At 44.7% G+C, this 15,759-nt stretch overlaps 2 non-coding genes across 2 annotated transcripts; both read right to left on the bottom strand.

Moving 5' to 3' along the window:
• Window positions 1–12,502: 12,502 nt before the first annotated feature.
• Window positions 12,503–12,575, bottom strand: trnav-aac (transfer RNA valine (anticodon AAC)). The gene has a single exon. It is a non-coding gene; the product is annotated as a tRNA-Val (tRNA).
• A 1,395-nt stretch (window positions 12,576–13,970) lies between these two features.
• On the bottom strand, window positions 13,971–14,043 carry trnav-aac (transfer RNA valine (anticodon AAC)). The gene has a single exon. It is a non-coding gene; the product is annotated as a tRNA-Val (tRNA).
• Between the last annotated feature and the right edge of the window lie 1,716 nt (window positions 14,044–15,759).

Raw genomic sequence — 15,759 nt, forward strand, 5'->3', positions numbered from 1 at the left:
TTTCTGTTTTAAATGCATCACGCCTCTGTTGCCCTGTAAATCATCCCACTGGCTGTGATGATGCCTCATTTTTTGCCTGTCCTTTCTATCATCGCTGTTGGAAGCTTATCTTTGATTTATTTCTATTTCCCCTTCCTCAGCCCTCTAAGTCCGGTTCCCATTCCCCTGCCAAATTCATTTAAACAATCCCTAACAGCTCTATTCAACCTGCCTGCTAGGATACTGGACCCGTCTGGGCCCATGCTTTTTGTACAGGTCGTACCTCCCACAGAAGAGGCCCCAATGATACAAGAACTTGAAGCCCGCCCCCTACAGCCGTCTTTCAGCCACGCATTTATATGCCTGATCATACTATTCTTGCGCTCGTTAGCACGTGGCACAGGCAGCAATCCTGAGATTACTACCCTGGAGGTCCTGCTTTTCAGCTTCCTACCCAGCTCCCTGAATTCTCTATTCTGGCCACCTCCCTTTCTCTACCAATGACATTGGTACCAACGTGTACCAAGACTTCTGGCCGTTCACCCCATGGCTTCAGAATACACTGGACCAGATCTGAGACATCCTGCACCCTGGCACCTGATAGGCAACACACCATGCGGGTATCTCTATCAGGCTGTTACAACTTCTTACCTGTTCCCCTGAATATTGGGGAAGATTGGAGTGAAATGACAAACCGGGTGCTGAGTGAATCGAGCGCATGTACCTGGGATGAGAAAGGATAACAGTGTCGGCCAGAGAGTATGTGTCACCGCTAGCACTGTTTCAGTTCACAATTTTACACAATTCTTCCCCACGCTCCCTGCATCTTAACTTCCCTCTCAACTGCCTTCTCCTATCACTTGTGTGTACACATATTTACCAATCTTCTTATTCTGGTTTGTGCCTTTTGCAGTCCTGATGAAAGCTCACGGCATAAATACTAACTGCTCTTGCTCCAGAGTTTTGTGGGTGAGGGAATGCTCTGCTTATGGAACGAGTAACAGAAATACTCCATCGAATTAACGTGTGGTTGCCTCCCTTTCCAAGGTTTGTTGTATACAAAAGTATGATAGAATGTTTCTGCCTGGTTTCGAACCAGGGACCTTCCGCGTGTTAGGCGAACGTGATAACCACGACACTACATAAATGCTATGGCTGCTTGTTATGTACCACATCCAACGGATACAAATGGACCTATACAAAACACTCACTTCCAGTGAATGCGACTGAAATGTATACTGATATCAAACTCAACATCAATAACAAATGCATGCAATCGCTCATTTCTACTCTTAACTATCTTCACGAATTCTGCCCTATCTGTGACTAGCTCTCGGTGATTCTAGCTGGAGCTGTAAGAACGCACCACGTGTTTCAAATTCCGCTGGTCCCCCTTTGACTGTTTTCATGTGTCGTCGATATAGATTTTGCATATAGAGGGGGATGGCTTCAAAGTCGACTGAACGAGAGATTCGGTCACACAGAGTACATAGAGATGGTAATTCTGTTCATCCGATGTATTGAACCGGGCCTGCCCTTCTTCCCACCTGCGATGGGCAGCAAACTTACCGGAATGCTTCCAAAGTACAAAGATACCTTCGACCAGCAGTTGTCCGTTTAAGTAGAAATCCACAGTATACACGATCGTAGCGACAAAGTAGAACACGAGAAATATTAACTTTGCCGTTCTCTATCGAACTGGGAACTATTGGCGTGTAATTCGATCGTGATAACCACTGCAGTATATAAACCGCTGGGCTGTACGAAAAACGTAAGACCAGTTTACATAGGACGTGAAAACCGGCTGGGCTTTGAAGTGTAAATCGAAGAACACTATTTCAGTGAATGTGTCGGATGTGAGAGAAAGGGGAATCTGGTGAAATGTTTTATTTTGTTTCTTCCTGATCCAGATTGTGAATACTTGTCACAAAAGTGGCGTAACTCCTCTGGTCTTGCAGCAGTGAGAGAGAGGAATACATCCTCAACGTTTCGGGAGAAAACTCTTTATCCGGGCAACGATGGTTGGCACCTGCTGATCACCGCTCCACTGAATCCGTCAGTGGTTTTGACGGCGCCTGAAGAGAAGGGATTAGAAGAACGACACACTCACAGTATATTTTCAGTGAGGATTGGCGGACAGTTTCAAACAAGCAGGCCCGATGCTGAAGTTCTTAAAGTCAAGCCTGTGGATTATAAGTAGCCGTCATTCTGCATTCCAAATATCTCTATATCAGTGTAAATACGGACCACATCACCCCATCTGCCTACTAACCTATCTTTCCGATACCTCGGATGTCCTTGGAAGTTCAGCTCCCAATGGCAGCCATCCTTTAGCCACTTTTCAGAGATGGCCACAACGTCATACCTGCCAATCTGTAGCTGAATTTCGAGAACGTCCATTTTATTTCTTATGCTGCGTGTATTCAAATATAACACTTTTAGTGCACTATTTGTTGCTACTTTTTCAACTGCACAACGCCTCTGTTGTCCTGTAAATCATCCCACAGGTTGTGATTATTCCTCATCTCCTGTCTGTGCTTTATATGATCTCTGTTGCACGCTATCTTTGATTTACTTCCATTTTCCCCTTCCTCGGCCCTATCAGCCTAGTTCCAACCCCTTTGCCAAATTAGGTTAAACCCTCCCTAACAACTCCATTAAACCTTCTTGATGGGATACTGGACGCCTTTGTGTTCAGGTGCATGCCATTCATTTTTTGTGCAGGTCATACCTCCGCCAGAAGAGGTCACAGTGATCCAGGAACCCGAAGCCGCCCCTTACAGCAGTCTCTCGACCAGGCATTAATATGCTTGATCATACTATTCTTGGGCTCGTTATCACGTGGCAGTGGCTGCAATCCTGAGATTACTACCCTGGAGGCTTCTCCACTTTCTCCATCAATGTCATCGGTACCAACGTGTACCAAGACTTCTGGCTGTTCACTCTCTGCCTGCAGAAAACTCTGCACCCGATCCGATACATCCTGCATCCTGGCACATGGGAAACGACACCCCATGCGGATATCTCTACCAGACGGATAGAACCTCCTACCTGTTCGCCTAAATATTGGGGGGAAATGGGGCTGAAATAACAAACTGGGTGCTGAGTGAATGCCAGTAGAGATCACAGTGTGGGGCCGAGAGTGTGTGTCACCGCTAACAGTGTCTCAGATCAGAATTTTACACAATTCTTCTCCACGCTTTCTCCATCTTAACTTCTCACTCAGCTGCCTCCTCCTATGACCTGTCGACGTGTAAACACCTTTACCAAACTTCTTATTCAGGATCGTGCCGCTTCTTTTGCACTCCTGATGAACGGTCACGACAAAAACCATAACTGCTCTTGCTCCAGCGTTTTGTGGGTGAGCGGATGCTTTGTTTATGGAATGAGAAACGGAAGCACGCAACACCTACAACTTCATATCATGTACCACAAGCAGCGGATACGAATAGACCTATACAAAGCACTCACTTCCAGCTGATGGAAAACCGATCCTAACGACTGAATTGTATTCTAAAATCAAACTCCATATCAATAAAAATTAATGCAATTGCTCATTTCCACTCCTAACAACCTTCATGAATCCCGCCCCAACTGTAACTGGATCCCGCTGAGTCCAGTTAGCGTTGTAGGAACGCATCACGTATTTCAAAATCCGCTTGTCGCCCTTTGACTTCTTCGTGTGTGGTCGATATAGAGTTTTCAACGCGAAGGAACACAATAACCAAATTCAAAATTGTCAATTACGGCCGATATTGAAAAACCGGGGCAGAAACTAAGATGGAGACAAGGTCTAGAAGGGGAAGGCTTCAAAGTCGACTGAACGAGGGATTCAGACACACGGAGTACATAGCGATGGTAATTCTGTTCATCCCATTTGCGCCGTATTGAACCGGTCCTGCCCTACTGTCCACCTGTGATGGGCAAACATACGTCCGAATTCTTGAAAAGTAGAAAGATACCTTCGGGCATCAGTTTGTGCGTTTTGAATAGAGACCCACAGTATACACACTCTTACTGACAAACTGGAACACGAGAAATATTTACGTTGCAGTCCTCTATCGAACTGGGAACACCATTGGCGTATAAGTTGCCCGTGATAACCACTGCAGTATAAAAACCGCTGGGGTGTAAACAACAAGACCAGTTTATACAGAATATGATGGCCGTCGATGAGTAAATGGAAAGATAACATTTCAGTGAATATGCCGGCTGTGAGAGAAAGGGGATTCTGGTGAAATGTTTCAACGTGTTTCTCCCCGATTCAGATTGTGAATTCTTGTCACAATACGCACACAATAGTGGAGTAACTCCTCTGGTCATGCAGCAGCGAGAGAGAGAGGAATACGCCGTCAACGTTTCGGGCGAAGATCCTTTATCCGAACAACGATCGGGTGAACCTGTTTATCACCGTCGTTGGAGTGGACGGCGGCTGAAGAGAAGGAATCAGAGTTAAGACTCTGATTCTTATATTTTCAGTAAGGGGTGCGAGGCAGTTTCAAACAAGCATTCCGGTGCTGCAGTTCTTTAAGTCAAGCCGGTGAATCAGAGCTTACCGCCCCGCTGCGTTCAAGAGATCTCAGTATCAGTGTAAATAAAGTACGGATCAAGTGTCTTGCCATGAATTGTCAATTGTTCATTCTCCTCCGGAGATGCAGTCTGGCATCTTGATTTCCCATCACATATCCAGCATTTGCGGAATTTCTTGTGCTGTTGAGTTCCTCCAGCACTTTGTGTTCCTTGCTACATACAAACTAGGTGGAACGACTGAGGTGTGGGGGGGGGGGGGGGGTGGATGCAACTGTGACTTAAATTCCATAGTGAATATAACGAAGATTAAGTCGTGTCGCGTTCTACTACCTGCGGATGCACTGAATCAAAAAAGGAAAAGAGTTTCCTAGCGCTGAGATAGGTCGTTGTCCTACGGCAACATCTGTGTGACAAATCAGGGAATGGTGATTCTTGCAAGTAACGCCCTTTCAATAAACTAAATGCGCCTCTGGGAGTTCGAAAACCCGGCTCCTTTTCACAGGACCCATTTCTTGGCAAGTTAGGCTACGTGGCATTGGCCTGTCCTCGAGCTGTTTTGATGAGGATTGCTCTGCATCGTCTGATAGCGATGGACTTGCTTCAGCTTCCGCTAATTTCTTCAAATTCCTTATTCCATCTGATATGAAATGTTGCATAACCTTGTTCAAAATCCGATTCAGTGCAATGTTCTCCTGATTTGCTGAATAGTGTATTTGCAACATCCGAATCCTCTTCCCGCCATTTGTAGATCAGTGAAGACAGGTGCTAGAAGGCACGTAAAGAGGGGAAGATTGGAGATGAAATGACAAACTGGCCGATGATTGAATCAAACGCACGTACCTGGGATGAAAAGCGTCGCAGGTCAGAAGCGATCACAGTGTGCCACAGAGGGCGCGTGTCACCGTGCATTGTGGTCTCAGATGAGAATTTTACACATTTTTTCTCCTCGTTCCATACACGTTACCTTCCCTCTTATCTGCCTCCTTATACCACCAGCCGGCTTTAACAAACTTCTTATTATGGTTCGTGGCCCATCTTTTTAAGTCTGATAAACGGTCACGGCATAAATACTGACTTCTCTTTGTCCAGCGTTAAGTGGGCAAGGTTATGCTCACTTTATAGACGAGTTATAGAAGTACTCAATTAAATAAACATGGTTGCGTCCCTTCCAATGATTTGATTTATACAAAAGTATGAGCGAATGTTTCTGCGTGGTTTCGAACCAGGGACCTTCTGCGTGTTAGGCGAACGTGATAACCACTACATTACAGAAACGTCGCAGTTGTCTAGCATGTAGCACATAAGGCAGATACAATACACAGCACACACTTCCAACCTGTGGCAATAAAACACTGACTTATATTTCAACATTACCCAGAATATCAATAAAAATGAATGCAATTATTCATTTCCTTTCGTAATAATCTAAACAAATCTCGACACAACTGAAACTGGCTCCCGCTGAGTCCAGATGAGGATGGAGAAATGAACCACGTATTTCAAAATCCGCCTATTGTCCTGTGACTTCATTCATGTGTGTGCGTCAAATGGAGTTCTCAATGCGGAGGGGAAATTGTCAAAATTGTCCATAACGGCCGATACTGAGAAAGTGGGGAAATAAATGCAGATGAAGACAGGCGCCCGGGACGGGAGAGGCTTTGGAGTAGAATGAACGAGAAATTCAGACATAGAGCGTACATAGCGATGGCAATTCTGTTCATCCCATGTGCACCATGTTAAACTGGTCCTGCCGTTCATCCCGCCTGTGATGGGCAAGCAAAATTGACCGGATGCTTGCAAAGTACAAAAGATAACTTGGGCAGCAGGTTTCCCTTTGAGTAGTAATCGTCGGTATACACGTTCTTACTGAGAAACTGGAGTACGAGTAATATTTACGTTGCCGTCCTCCATCGAACTGGGATCTATTGGAGTGCAATGTGACCAAGATAACGACTGTAGTATAAAAGTTGCTGGGGTGTAAAAAACAAGACCAGTTTACACAGAACGTGGAAACTTGCTGGGCATTGAAGAGGAAATCGAATGATACCATTTCAGTGAATCTGTTGTCTGCAAGAGAAAGCGGAATCTGGTGAAATGTTTCTCTCGGATCCATTTTGTGAATTCTTGTCACAATACGCACACGAATGTGGAGTAAACCTTCTGGTCATGCAGCAGCAACGAGAGAGAATTCGCCGGTAATGTTTTGCGAGAAGAACCTTTATCCGTGCAACGATCTGGCGAACCTGTTCATCACAGCTCCACTGAATCCGTCCGTGGTGCTGACGGCGCTTTAAGGAAAGGGATCAGAGGAACGATACACTCACCGCAATTTTTTCAGTGGAGATTGAGAGACAGTTTCAAACAAGCAGGCCGGGAACTGAAGTTCCTGTGGCCCAGCTGGTGAATTATAAGTAGCCGCCACTCTGCATTCCAGAGATCTCAGTATCAGTGTAAATAAAGTATTGATCAAATGTCTTGGCATGAATTGTCACTCCAGCACTTTGTCTTTCTTGTTACATAGAAACTAGACGGAACGAACTGGGGTTTGGGGAGGGGTTTGCGGTTTTGAGTTAAATTCAACTTACGGATTATAATGGAGATTAAGTATGTCAGAAAAATACTGGCTGCCATCATCGGATGGACTGAGTCAGAAAAGGAAAAGAGGTTCCATGCGCTGATGAGGCAGGGATAGGTCACCCCCCTACGGCAACACCAGTGTGACAAATCAGAGAATGGTGATTGTTGCATGGAACCCCCTAAAAATGAGGTTCCCTCTATAAACTAAAAGCGACTCTGGGGGTTCCAAACCGCCGTCTACGCTTCACTGGACAGACGTCTTGATCAGTTAAGCTCCCTGGCATTCGCACCATCCTCGAGCGGTACTGATGAGATGAAACTTGCTCTGATACTCTGATAGAGATGGAATTGCTTCCGCTTCTGCTAGTTTCCTCGAATTCCTTATTTCATCTGATGTGAAAAGTTGCATAACCCTGTTCAGAGACTGATTCTTCCCAGTGGAATTTACTCCTGATTTGCTAAATAGTGCATTTGCAACATCCGATCCTTCTCCTGCCATTTGACGATCAGTTACGCCAGGTGCTAGAAGGCACGTCGATAGGGGAAGATTGGGGTTGAAATGGCAAACTGGCAGGCAAGTAAATCGATTGTACGTACCTGGGATGAGCAGAGTCGTAGCTCAGCAGATATCACAGTGGAGGACAGTACGAGTGTGTCCCAGTGTCAGTGGTCTGAGATGAGAATTTTGCACAATTCTTCTCCACGCTCCCTACACCGTACATTCGCTCTCATCTCCTCCTATCACAGGCCGGTGAGTAGACACGTTTACCAAACTTCTTATTTTGTTTCGTGGCGCTTCTTTTCTAGCCCTGATGAACGGTCACGGCATAAGTGCTGAGCAGTCTTCCTCCAGCGTTTTCTGGATGAGCGGATGCTTTGTTTATGGAACGAGTAATAGAACTACTTCTCAAGACCACAAGACATCGGAGCAGAAGTAGGCTATTCGGCCCATCGAGTCTGCACCGCTATTCAATCATGGGCTGATCCATTTCTCCAGTCATCCCCACTCCCCCGAATTCTCCCCATGCCCTTTGATGCCCTGGCTAATCAGGAATATTTCTATCTTTCCCTGAAATACACCAGATGACTTGGCCTCCACAGCCGCTCGTAGCAACAAATTCCACAGATTTACCACCCTGACAAAATAAATTTCTCCGCATCTCTGTTTTAAATGCACTTTCTTCAATCCTGAAATCGTGAATTCCTGTCCTTGGCTACACTATCATGCGAAATAACTTTGCCATATCTAATCTCTTCTGGCCTTTTAACATTCTAAATGTTTGTATGAGATCCCCCACTTCATTCTCCTGAACTCCAGGGAATACAGCCCAAGAGCTTCCAAACGTTCCTCATACGTTTACCGTTTCATTCCTGGAATCATTCCCGCGAATCTTCTCTGAACCCTCTCCAATGTCAATGTATCCTTTTCTAAAATAAGGAGCCTAAAACTGCACTCCGTGAAGTCTCACGAGGGCCTTATTGAGCCTCAATATCACATCTCTGCTCTTATATTCTATACCTCTAGAAATGAATGCCAACATTACTTTCTCCTTTCATAGCCGACTCAACCTGGAGGTTAACTTTTAAGGTGCCCTGCACAAAGACTCCCAAGTCCCTTTACATCCCTGTATTTTGGATCTTTCCCCCTCTAAATAATAGTCTACCCGTTTATTTCCTCCACGAAAGTGCATGACTATACACTTTCCAACAGTCTATTTCATTTGCCACTTCTTTGTCCATTCCCCTAAACTATCTGCGTTCCTCTGCTGGGTCTCTGTTTCCTCAACACTACCCGCTCCTCTACCTATTTTTGTATCATCGACGAACAAGTCCATTAATCCCCTAGTGCAAAGCATTGACATACATCGTAAAAAGCACCGGTCGCAACACTGACCCCTGTGGAACTGCACTGGTAACCGGCAGCCAGCCAGAATAGGATCCCTTTATTTCCACTCTCTGTTTTCTGACGATCAGCAAATGCTCCACTCATGCTGTTAACTCCGCTGTTATTCCATCGGCTCTTATCTTGCTAAGCAGTCTCATGTACGGCACCTTAAAAAAGGCCTTCCGAAATTCCAAGTAAAGCACATCCACTGCATCTCTTTTTTCTACCCTGCCCATATTTGCCTCAAAAGATCGCAGTAGGTTAGTCAGGCAGGAGTTTCTTTTCAGGAAACCATGCCGGCTTTGGCCTTAGCTTGTCATGTGCCTCCAGGTGCTCCATAATCCCATCCCTAGCAATGGATTCCAAAATGTTCCTAAACACTGTTGCCAGACTAACAGGTCTATAGTGTCTTTTCAGCTGCCTCACACCCTTCTTAAATAGTGGAACAACATTTGCAGTTTTCCAGCCATCGGGTACAATGCCAGAATCTATCGATTCTTGAAAGATTATTGTGAATGCTTCCGCAAATTCTCCAGCTGCTTCCTTCAGAATCCGAGAGTGCATTCCATCAGCTCCAGGAGATTTATCCACCCTCAGACCATTAAGTATCCCGAGCACCTTCTCAGTCGTAATTTTCACTGCACATACTTCACTTCACTGAAACTCTTGAATATACAGTATACTGCAGAAGACTTCCACTGTAAAGACCAATTCAAAATATGCATTCAGTTCCTCTGCCGTCTCAGCGTCTCTCATTACAATCTCTAGCGCCATTTTTTATTGATCCCATATCTACCCGCAACTCTCTTTTACCCTTTCTATACATAAGAAAGACTTTTGCTATCTTCTTTGATATTAGTCGTCAGCTTCTTTTCATCTTTTTCTTCCTAAAGACAGTCAAGATCAAAGTAAATTTATAATCAAAGTACATATAGTTTACTATATACAACCCTGAGATTCATTTTCTTGCTGGGATTTACAGGAAAATAAGATTCAAGATTCAAGATTCAAAAACTTTATTGTCATTCTAACCGTACATCAGCTCTACAGGGCAGAATGAGACAGCGTTTTGCAGGAGCAGTGTAATCATTACATAACAAACGCAACACTAAATAATAAACATAACAATAAATAGTAAAACACAACAGCCACATGTCAGTTGAAAAAAAGTTATAAGTGTCCAGTGCAAGTTAAAAGTGTCCAAAGCAGAGTCGGGTAGAACAGCTATTTAGCAGTCTGACAGACTGTGGGAGGAAGCTGTTTAGTAGCCTTGTGGTTTTAGTTTTGATGCTCCTGTAACGTTTACCTGATGGCAGAAGAGCAGACAGTTCATGGAGAGGGTGTGAGGGGTCTTTAATGATGTATTGTGTCTTCTGGAGGCATCGACTCTGAAAGAGGTCTGAAAGAAAAAACTTTTACTATCTTCTTTGATATTAGTCGCCAGCTTCTTTTCATAATTCATCTTTTTCTTTCCAATGACCTTCTTAATTTCCTTCTGCAAGTTTTTAGAAGCTTCCCACTATCTTCCAACTATCTTTGGTTTCCTTGTATGCCTCTGTTTTGCATTTACTTTGGCTCTGACTTCACTTGTCAGCCACGGTGGTGTCCTTCTTCCATTTGAAAATTTCTTATTAAATGAAATATATCTGTCCTGCAGGTCCCTCATTTTTCGCAGAAACACCAACCATTGCTGCTGTGCTGTCCTTCCTGCTCATGTTCCTTTCCAGTAAACTTTGGCCATTTATTGAAATTTCCTTTATTCCACTGAAATACCGAAACATTGGAATTTAGTTTCTCCGTCTCAAATTTCAAAGTGAACTCGATGATAATATGATCACTGCTCCTTAACCGAGTGCAATTCCACAGGGGTCGGTGTTGCGACCGCTGCTTTTTACGATGTGTATAAACGCTTTGGGCTATGGGATTAATGGACTTGTTCGTCGATGATACAAAGATAGGTGGAGGAGCGGGTAGTGTTGAGGAAATGTAATCACTGTTCCTTAACCCTAAGCACTCTTATCACCTCCGGATCATTGCACACCCAATCCTGCACAGTCGATCGCCTAGTGTGCTCATCAACAAGCTTTTCTAAAAAGCCATCCCTCAGACATTCCACAAATTCTCTCTCTTGAGGTCCAGTACTGGCCTGCTTTTCCCAACCCACTTTCATGTTAAAATCTCCAACGATTATCATAACATTGCCGTTCTGACACGCTCTAAGTATATCCTGCTGTAATTTGTAATCTACACCCCGGCTGCTGTCTGGAGGCCTGTATAGAACTGGCATTAGGATCCTTTTACCCTTGTCATTTTGAAAGCCAGCTCATAGGGACTCTGACAATGCTGTGTCATACCTTTCTAATGATTTAATATTGTTATTATACACAGGGCCAGACCACCCCCTCTGCCTACTAACCTATCTTTCCGATGCACCGCATATCCTTGGACGTTCAGCTGCCTATGGCAGCCATCCTTTAGCCAAGTTTCAGAGATGGCCACAACATCGTGCTTTCCAATATGTAGCTGAATTTCAAGATCGCACATTTTATTTCTTTTGCTGCATACATTCAAATATAAAACTTTCTGTTCAGTGTTTGCTGCTTTCTGTTTTAACAGCAACACGCCTCTGTTTCCTGTAAATCATCCCACCGAATATGATTATGTCTCATGTCCTGCCTGTCCTTCATCATCTCTGTGGCACGCTATCTTTGAATTAATTCCATTTCCCCCTTCCTCAGCCCTATCACTCCGGTTTCCTGCCAAATACGTTTTAACCCTCCCTAACAGCTCTATTAATCCTGCCTGCTAGGATATTAGACCGCTTGGATTCAGATGTAACCTGCCCTTTTTGTACATATAATACCTTCCCAAGAAGAGACCCCAGTGATCCAGGAACCTGAAGCCTCACTTAAGGCCTGCTCCCTTTTTCTGCCAATGTCATCGGTACCAACCTGACCCAAGGCTTCTGGTTCTTCACCCTCTGCCTTCAGAATACTCTGCAGCCGCTCCGAGACATCCTGTACCCTGGCACCTGGGTGGCAACACACCATGCGGGTATCTCTATCACGCTGATAGAACCTCCTGCCTGTTCCCCTGAATATTGGGGAAGACTGGGGTTGAAATGACAAACTGGGTGCTGAGTTAATCGAACGCACTTACGTGGGATGAGAAGAGTCGCAGTTCAGAAGAGATCACAGCGTGGGACAGAGTGTGTCACCGCTAACAGCGTCTCAGTTGAGAAACTTACACAATTCTTCTCCAGGCTCCCTACATCATACGTTCCCTCTCAATTGTCTCTGACTATCATCTGCCGGCGTGTACACACTTTTAGCGATCTTCTTATTCTGGTTCGTGCCCCTTCTTTTCCAGTCCTGATGAGTGGTCAGGACATAAATGTTAACTGCTCTGTCTTCAGCGTTTAGAGGGTGAGGGGATGTTTTGTTTATTTAACGAGTAACGAAAGTTCTCCATTGAATAAACGTGCGGTTGCGTCCTTTCGAAGGACTTAATCTATATAAAACCATGACAAAATGTTTCTGCCTGGTTTCGAACCAGACACCTTTCGCGTGTTAGACGAACGTGATAACCACTACACTACAGAAACACTACGGTGGCCTAGCCTTTACCGCATTCAACTGATAGGAATGGACTTATACAAAGCATTCACTTCCAACTAATAGAAACTCGACAGCAACGACTGAATTATATACTACAATCAGACATAATATCAATTAAAACTGGAGGTGTCATTTACACATCTAACAATATTCACGAATCCCGCGCCAATTGTAACTGGCTCCCGCTGACTCCAGTTGGGGCTGTAGCAACGCTCCACGTATTTCAAAATCAGCGTGTCGCGCTTTGGCTTCCATCATGTTTGGTGCAAATAGAGTTTTCAACGCGAAGGAAAACAAATAATTGCAAAATTGTCAATAACGGCAGATACTGAGAAAATGGGGACAGAAACGAAGATGGAGACAGGGCCTGAGAGGGGGAAGGCCGTTAGCTTTCAGTAAACACGCTGTTACTGACAAACTGGACCACGAGCAATATTTACTTTGCCGTCCTCTATCGAACCTGGAACCATGGGCGTCTAATCTGCCCGTGATAACCACTGCCGTATAAAAACCGCTGGGGTGTAAAAAAACAAGACCAATTTACATATGTAAAGCGCTGTAAGATTTCACTGCTAATGCAATGGCTTCTTTGTAATGTTCTCTTCTGAGGTAACGGTTTCCCTGCAGCAACATGGTTTATGGCTGGAGATGACAGGATGCATATTAGACAGTAACAGATTGTTGCTGTGCCTTGTGAGGCTGGATAGATGTTTTTTCGCGGTCTTTGTCGAGGAGAAATCAAGAGGGAATACGCGTGTGGAGAGAGCTGGTAGACCACCGGAAGGCGTGGGCTGGGATCTAAGGGTCCGAAAGTCGACGACGCTCGGAGGAGACCGATGGTGGAAGAAGGATGGTGTGAGGTCCAGCGTGACTTTGCCTTGACTTGGGGCCTTGTTTTATATTCATATCAGGATACATAAAGTCAATCATTTAATTGTATATGGTGTACTGTCTGATATTTTGCGTTGTGTGTTTGTAACTGGGGATACATTACACAGCATTCACACAAACGCAGTTACCCAGTTTGGCGGGGCCGAAGGCCGAATGCCCGGCTGCATTCCAGAGATCTCAGTATCAGTGTAAATAAAGTACGGAGCAAGTGTCTTGGCATGAATTGGCAATTGTTCATTCTCCTCTGGAGATGCCGTCTGACTTGTTGATTACATTTCCACTATTTGCGGAATTTCCTGTGTTGTTGTGTTCCTCTAGCACTGTTTTTAACATACAGACTTCTATTTCTGCTCCGTACCCCATCTTTTCTACTCCTGCTAAACGGTCACGACAGAAGTGCTGACTTCTCTTTGTCCAGCGTTTTGTGTGTGAGGTTATACTCAGTTTGCGTCCCTTTCCAGAGATTTGATTGATACAAAAATATGAGAGAATGTTTCTGTCTGGTTTCGAACCAGACACCTTTCGCGTGTTAGGCGAACGCGATAACCACTACACTACAGAAACGCTACGGCTGTATATCATGTACCACATGCTGCGGATACAAATGGACCTATACGAAACACTCACTTCCAGCTAATAGAAAACGGATATTAACGACGGAATTGTATTCTAAAATCAAACGCAATATCAATAAAAATGAATGCAATGGCTCATTTCCACTGCTAACAATCTTCACAAATCACGCCCCAACTGTAACTGACTCCCGCTGAGTCCAGTTGACGCTGTAGGAACGCACCACGTACTTGAAAATGGGGACGGAGACTAAGATAGAGACAAGGCCCGAGAGGCGGAAGGCTTCAAAGTCGACTGAACGAGAGATTCAGACATTCAGATTACATAGCAATATTAATTCAGTTCATCCCATGTGCGCCATATTGAACCGGTCCTGCCCCACTTACCACCTGTGATGGGCAAACAAACTTGTCAGAATGCTTGCAAAGTAGAAAGATACCTTCGGGCAGCAGCTGTCAGCTTGAACAGAAGCCCACAGGACATACGCTCTTACTGAAAAATTGGAATTGGAGAAATATTGACGTTGCCGTCCTCTATGGAACTGGGAACTATTGGCGTGTAAGTTGACCGTGATAACCACTGCAGTATAAAAACCGCTGGGGTGTAAAAAACCTAGACCAGTTTAAACAGAACATAGAAACTTGCTAGCCGTTGAAGAGTAAATGGAAGGATAACATTTCAGTGAATATGTCGGCTGTGAGAGAAAACGGAATCTGGTGAAAAGTTTCAACGTGTTTCTCCCCGATCCAGATTGTGAATTCCTGTCACAATACGCACACAATAGTGGAGTAACTCCTCTGGTCATGCAGCAGCGAGAGAGAAGAATACGCCGTCAACGTTTCAGGCGAACACTCTTTATCCGAACAACGATCTGTCGAACCGTTAACCACCGAACCACAGAATCCGTCGGTGGTTTTGACGGTGCCTGAAGAGAAGAGATCAGAGGTACAACAAACTCACCGTATATTTTCAATATGGGTGCGAGGTAGTTTTAAACAAGCAGTCCGGTGCTGAAGTTCTTCAAGTTAAGCCGGTGAAACAGAACGAGCCGCCCCGCTGCGAGTCAGAGTTCTCAGTATCAGTGTAAATAAAGTATCGAACAAGTGTCTTGGCATGACTTGTGAGTTGTTCATTCTCCTCCGGAGATGCCGACTGACATCTTGATTTCACCTCACGTTTCCAGCATTTGCGGAATTTCTTGTTTTGTTGAGTTTCTCCAGCACTTTGTGTTTTTTGCTACATACAAACTCGGCGGTACAAACTGAGGTGTGGGGAGGGGATGCAGCTGTGACTTAAATTCCATAGTGAATATAACGAAGAATAAGTCGTGACAATCCTCATGATCCCGCCAGAACTGAAACTGGCTCCTGCTGAGTCCAGATGAGGATGTATAAAATTCCGCATCGTCCTGTGACTTCACTCGTGTGTGCGAAATAGAGTTCTCAACGCGAAGAAAGAAAATAAACATAATCAAATTGTCAACAACGGCCGTTACTGAGAAAATGGGGAAAAAGGCGAAGATACAGACGCCGCCCCAGAAGGCGAAAGCTTCAACGTAGATTGAACGAGAGATTCAGAGTCACAGAGCACATAGCGGTGGTAATTCTGTTCATATCATGTGCGCCGTATTGAACTGGTCCCGCCGTTACGTTGCCGTCCTCTATCGAACTGGGAACTACTGGCATGTAATGTCACCTTGATAACCAG

Source organism: Hemitrygon akajei, chromosome 11 (assembly GCF_048418815.1).
Source record: "Hemitrygon akajei chromosome 11, sHemAka1.3, whole genome shotgun sequence".
NCBI classification, from domain to species: Eukaryota; Metazoa; Chordata; class Chondrichthyes; order Myliobatiformes; family Dasyatidae; genus Hemitrygon; species Hemitrygon akajei.